This window comes from Tiliqua scincoides, chromosome 3 (genome assembly GCF_035046505.1).
Source record: "Tiliqua scincoides isolate rTilSci1 chromosome 3, rTilSci1.hap2, whole genome shotgun sequence".
Lineage (NCBI taxonomy): Eukaryota > Metazoa > Chordata > Lepidosauria > Squamata > Scincidae > Tiliqua > Tiliqua scincoides.
In genome coordinates this window covers 234,369,415-234,376,127 of record NC_089823.1, presented here as the reverse complement: position 1 = coordinate 234,376,127, position 6,713 = coordinate 234,369,415, and the positions used below count along the sequence as shown (strand labels likewise).

At 50.6% G+C, this 6,713-nt stretch overlaps 1 pseudogene; it reads right to left on the bottom strand.

The window, feature by feature from the left end:
- Positions 1–1,988: 1,988 nt before the first annotated feature.
- Positions 1,989–2,106, bottom strand: LOC136646868 (5S ribosomal RNA; annotated as a pseudogene).
- Between the last annotated feature and the right edge of the window lie 4,607 nt (positions 2,107–6,713).

The following is a 6,713-nucleotide window of genomic DNA, read 5'->3' as shown; positions in this document are numbered from 1 at the left end:
GAGGCTCGGCTTTGTTTGGGGTGATGGCCGAGGCAGACCTGAGCAGTGACCAAGGAATGACCCCGGGCCCACAACAGGAAGACATGCGGCTGCCAAAGGCCTGTCTTAGGGATGGACGGAGACCCCGAGGTGGTTAAACAACGAGGCTCAGGACAGGGGCCCTGGTGGGAAGTATGATACATGCCCTTTGGAATGCCTTAGTTAACATACCCAACTAGATTTGACAGAGGAGAACAGATACACTTGTTTTATGTGTAATGAACAAGGGATTCATAGTTTGATCGCAAGCCAGCCATATGAGAAACCTCCTTTTATGACATGCCCCAGGCAAAGAATGCTGGAACGATGAACTGTAAAATATGTGCATCATCGGGCAGGCAGACACCCAGACGGACAAGGCTACACTGTAAGACAGCATTCATTCCCCCTAAAGTACATCATGCAGCCCCCCCCCCCATAGCTCACCATTGCTGCTCATTGTCCATCACTGCAATCCCAGCAGGTGAAGTATGTTGGCTGACTAGTAGCCACTGGCCATCAAAGACGATTCATACCCATTTGAGCAAGAACGTTCTGTCCAGCGATGCCCACTGGAGAAAGAGCTTTCGCTTTTAAACCAAACCCTTCAGAAAGGCCATGTCCTCACTTTGCACACACAGCTACAGCAATGTGATAGCAAGCCCAGGGCCAGTCCAAGACCTAATGCCTGAGGCAGCCTGCAAATGCTGCTCCCACCTACGTTTCCTCTTCTTCTCTGTTCCATTTCCAACCCAAGTATTAGAAGGAGAAGGAGGTAAAAAGGAGGACAGAGAGGGGGTGCAAAGCATGAAGTTTTGTAGGGAACCTCAGTGCGGTATGCAAGCAGCCCCCCCCCCCCATTTGGAGCCATTCTGTGTGGCAGGAGCAAAATGGAGAGATTTGCCTCTGTTTTCTTCCCCCTGTCTGGAATGGCCCTGAAGGAGAGGGGGAGGGGCCCCTTGCATGATGCGGTGAGGCTTCCTGCAAAACATTGTGCTTCGCACCCCCTCTAGCTATGCCACTGGGCGCTCCCACCAGTCTTCTGCCTGAGGTGACTGTTTCAGTTGGCTTCACTGGTGGGACAGCCCTGGGTGAGCATGCAGCAACCTTCCATTCAAAAAAGAACCAAAGTTGCCAACATGGTGTTAAAAAGATTCAGCTCTTGTCGACATCCTTCCCTTATCTCTAGCAGCACAGGAAGGACTGATGCTCCCTCATTGCAACACATTCTGTGCACTTGCCTTAAAGCAGAGCTCTCCAGCCTTACATCCTCCACCACTAGCATCCTGTTGCCACTGTCGGCCTGGAGGGCTGAACTCTGAGCTTCAATGGCGCCATGTAGGTTTCAGTACCAGTCAGCTACCTGAAGGGTCAATCCCAGCACGCCAGCCTGGGGCTCAGCACTAGCTCCTCAGCAAAAGTGAGAATTCTTGTCTGTTTTCCCTTTAACTGAATGTCTACCTGGCAAAGGTAGCCTTTGCATGAGCTGCTGATTCATTTTCAGACCCCGTCCTGCCTTTTCTTGGAACTTGGCACTGCTAGTTTTTTATCATGACCCATCTGTCCATCTCTTGGGCAGGCCCCTGCTGAGGACTGGTGTCCACTTCTTGTATGGTATTGCTCGGGGAATAAATGGGGATCCTGCAATTTTGCACTAAAATGTTGAGATATTGCACCCAATGCCTAATCTTGCAACTAGAATGAATTAGGCACTCTGGGCCAATGACTGAAATGTCCTTAGTTTGTGTGATTCATGCAGTTTCCATAGTGGCACAATGGTTTGAGTGGACAATGTTTAGAATTTGGATTTTGGGGACCAATGTTTTCTATTATCCCTCAATGATCTCCTATTATCCCTGCATGGGGGGGGAGGGGAATGGGATTCACTTAAAAGCAGAGTTGGGCATGTGTATGACTGTTAGGGAGGCAAAAATGGTTGGCAACTTTCAGTCTTGAAAGACTATGGTATAAGCCTACAGCACCCGGTATTCCCAGGCGGTCTCCCATCCAAGTACTAACCAGGCCTGACCCTGCTTAGCTTCCAAGATCAGATGAGATTGGGCATGTGCAGGGCAAAAGGCCCAATCCTATCCATGTGGTAGGCTGGTGGATCCCATGGTCTGTCACTGTACCACATGGTCCACCATCAAGGCCACCTCTCCAGTGGTCTGTGGATCATGGCTACAGGTGCAAAAGCACCATGCAGACAAGCCATTGGTGTGGTCATAATGGGGGTGGATTGGGGCAGACCAGAGGCAGATCAAGGGTAGGATGGGGGTAGCAAAAGAGCTTGCATAGATCTGGATAGGCTTATGGGGACAGTGAAGCAGCCACAACATTTTTTTTTTTAACTTACCTCTTCTAGCCAATCTGGTCCCCATCTGATCTACAGCAAAAGTTGCATCAGTGGTCTTGCATCCTGAAGGGCAGCCAGGGAGAGGATTGACCAGAACAGCATCCCCTGGAAAAGGATGATCTAGATTCCTGGAGGAGAATCAGTCTCGCAACGGTTACTAAAACTGAACCTCTGTGTTAAGAGACAGTGACCCTCTCAGTGCCAAAGACTGGGGGGGGGGCAGAATAGGGGGAGGCTGTCATCTTCACATCTTCTTGGGGACATCTTCTGGTCGGCCTCTGTGGATTAGATGAACCCTTGCGCTAAACCAGCAGGGTGGGTCTTATATTTTCTCCAGCTCAGGGAAGGATCAAGCAGAAGACTCAACACTGAAGTCTTTATATCTGAGAATTGCTAAAAAAATCAGGTGATCTTGGTGAGAATGCCCTGATGACCCCACCACTCAAACTCTCCTCTTAATCTCTTCTGCTCTCTCCAGAACGAAATAAACAGCTTTATCTAAGATCAACAGACTGGGCAGCAGTGAATTCCCTTTCTCCACCCCATAGTCTCGATATTTCTCATTTTTTTACTGGCATTCCAAAGATCTGACCAAATGTTGTCTGTGCCACGTTCCCACAGTCAGGAGCCAGGCTATTTCACAGGGCAAACCAGAGGGCAGAGTGGGTAGCCAAGGGGAGGGTCAACATTTGGACACGCCTACCCCTGAATGTCCCCTTCTAGATGCAGATGTCTTGGCTGCAATCCAAAGAACTGGGCAACTGTAATCTGGTTCTCCCTGAGATGTTCAGCCTGAACCGGTACTCTACTCAAATTGCAGGCGGGGCTCATACAATGGAATGCTTCACCATGCAGAAATATTCCCTGCACATGAAAAATGAGCATGCCTTCTCCCTGCTACTCTAGTTTTCTCTGTTCAAGGTGTAAGTTGTACAGAGAAGCTTTCAACTCAGTGAGCCCCCACCTTGGTGGCATAGCTAGGACAACTGGCACCTGTGGCTGTGACGTTGGATGCCCCCCCCCCCCGGAATTGCCTAACCTGGAAATAACTGTGGTGACATGATGATGTCACCGCCAGTTACATCCAGGTTTACAGTGCACTCAGAGCAAAAGAAAAAAGAAAAAAATCGGTCCACTTCAAGTGCCATGGTAGGTGCAGAAGAAGGTACTGTGATGGCAAGGAGGTGTCCTTGCCACCACAGTACCTTCTCCTGGACCCCCATGCCTTGGGATCCCCCATTGAGGCTGTGGGTTGACACCCCCTGAAGGCATGGCATCTAGTCAATGTATCTCCTGTCCCCCTAGCTACACCATTGCTCCATCGGCTCTGAAGTGGTAGGTTTCAAACACAGGTGAGGCAAGGCATATCCCAGTGTCTTGCAGTGTCTCTAGCTGGGTTCTGGGCTTGTTTCTCAGCATGACCAGTGCAGGACTAGTCAGGGACAATCGGTCAAGGGGTCAAGAGTTCCCAGACCTCAGAGTATATTGTCCCAACAGTGTGGGGTGAGGTATTTGTGCTTCCCTTAGAGAATATTCCCAATTAGCCCGGAACCCCTGATATTCTTCTGACCCACACAGGTGTCTGTGCTGCTTGTTGGGTTTCTCAGCCCTACTGAAACGCTCATCTGAAATGCTCATTTTCATGCAAGCTGAAAATCAGACTTGCAAAAGCTGTTTGCCACATTGGCAGCCTATGCTCTGCCAGTGGTTTTCACGTCCATGTTCTTCCTTCACGGAACTCTTTCTGTCTTGGCCTAGAGGTCAAAGAACACCCACAGGCCTTCACGGGCACCCTTGCTGGCATGTTGTAAAGGATTCTGAGGCATGTTCTGCACCACACCATAGGCTTCAGCATTGCCCCATGTGAGCTGAGAGTGCACCCTAGAAGCTGGCACTTTACGGGGACAGTTCAGGAGTGGCGGCCCAGCTGCCTTTCAGAGAAGCTTGCCTGCCATCTTTGATGAGCCCCATGATTGGCGCATGTCAGAAGTTGAGCGCCAGCGGAGGACCACACCTCTCCGGTTTCTGTAGCTGCCTCCCCTCCATGGCCATCTGCTTCCCTGCTGTCCCTCTCGTTCTGGCCCAGAGGGAGCAAACCTAAGCAGTGAGGAAGAAGAAGAGGAGCAGCAGCCCCTGAATGCCCACTTGCATGTCCTTTCTCTAGCCCAGTGATTTTCAGCCTTTTTCATCTCACGGCACACTGACAAGTCACTCAAATGGTCAAGGCACACCACCAGGTTTTTGACAATCGACAAGGCACACCATGCTGGCAGTGGGGGCTCACATCTCCCACTGGCCCTATTAATAAATGACCTTCCCCCAAATTCTTGTGGCGCACTTGTGGACCACTCGTGGCACACCAGTGTGCCACGGCACAATGGTTGAAAATGGCTGCTCTAGCCAGTGAAGTGGCAACAGTGGTGAAGAGCAGTGGCTGCAGCTGGTGTCAGCAGCAGTGAGGAGGAGGGGGCCCACTAGTGAGGACTTGCCTGGGGTCATCCAGGGCTTGTGACCCGCCTTGGAGAAGCCTGTCAGGCCCAGCCAGGTTCAGAGGCATGTGGCGGGGTTGAAGCCAAGTTCCGAAGTGGCCAACCAGGATCTGAGGGGTCAGAGACAGAGTCAGGGCAGACAGGTTTGCTGCAGGCTTGTGTTTGGAGCCCTGAAAGGAAGCTGCGTGTAAAATACCTCTTGACCTGTGCTTGTATGGAGGCTGAATGAAGGTTCAGCAGGAGGTACAAGCAACAGCTGTCCTTGGATCTGATGTGAGGTTGGCAACCTTCAGTCTCGAAAGACTATCGTATAAGCCTACAGCACTTGATATTCCCAGGCGGTCTCCCATCCAAGTACTAACCAGGCCTGACCTTGCTTAGCTTCTGAGATCAGACAAGATCCAGCATCTTTATGTGGGAGGAGAAAATGTCTGCTCCAGCTGTTCCCTGCTTATGAGGAGCAGCCCTTATTTTCTGGGACCTGGCCTTAGTTTGTCTTCCTTCTTTGCCTTATTGAAATGGTGCAGATCAGAGTTGCAAGCATGCAGTGGCATAGCTAGAGGGGGTACAAAGCACTAAGTTTTGCAGGGAGCCTCACTGCAGTGTGCAAGTTGCCCTTCCCCTTCAGAGCCGTTCCAAGCTGCGAGAGCAACCTAAGGAGTACACCTTCTAGGAGTGTTCCAGGGAGGCCGTCTGGGCATATGCCTCCATTTTGCTCCCCCCCGTCCGGAATGGCTCCGAAGGGGAGGGGGAGGGGCCACTTGCATGCTACAGTGAGGCTCCCTGCAAAACTTAATGCTTTGCACCGCCACTAGCTACGCCACTGCTAGCATGGTCATTCTTCAGGGTTCTGCTCCTTAGGATCTCTGTGCATTAAACCCCTGAGTGCATGGGTGAGGCCATCTTGTCTCTAATGCACATGCATTAAATACATGCACATGAACACTAAAGCACCTTGCAGTCCACAGCTGACATTCCACACACTGCATTTGCTGAGGTTTTGAAGACTTGACAACCTGCTGCAGGGCACTTACGTTTTATTTGTAAACTTTTAAGCAACAAATCACCACCTTGGATTTAACTCACAGGAGGACAGGGCCATTGTGGGAGGCATGAGTACAACGTACAGTGAAGAGATTTCAGTAATGTGTAATTGTGGAGTGAGTGGGACTCACAAAGTGAACTTTGCAGTGAGAACTGGCATGACCTTATTTTCATACATACGTATTTTCAACAGTTCCTCTAGTTTTGGGAGAGCTTCCTTCCAAACATTCTTAGGATTGCACCCTGGAAGGAAGTCCCATTGAATGCAGGAGCACCTACTCCTAGGTAAATGTGAACAGGACCGCCACTTAGGACACTTTATTTTGTGTTACAGGTTTTTAAATGGTGAATAATTCTGAATAATCCTGGAAGGGATGAATACTGATTCTTGCTTTTTCTCACAACCCTTTATCAAAACATGTCCTTCTTCTTCTGGTGCCCATGGCTGGCACCATCTGCCCACACTCCAAATCCCAGTGCCCCAGCCATTCCAGTACAGACAACCGCCCAGCTGGTACAGAACAAAAGCTCCCAGGCTGGTTGGTGATTTCCAGTGGCACCCGTAATCCTATCATGAATTAGCCAGCCATCTGGTTAATAGCTGTTGAAGCCGCTTCCCACCAGCTGGGGCCCTACAAACAGCACAATGTTCGACATGGTCTCTTCTCACCCCTGGCACTCAGCCACTGCCCTCCCTGTCTCCATCTCGCTCTCTCTGGGCTCCCTGCCTGGTGTTGCCCCAAGGAAGGAGAAGCTGCATGCTCTCCTTTAAGAAGGGATTGAGACTGGTGAGCATCAAAGCAAGG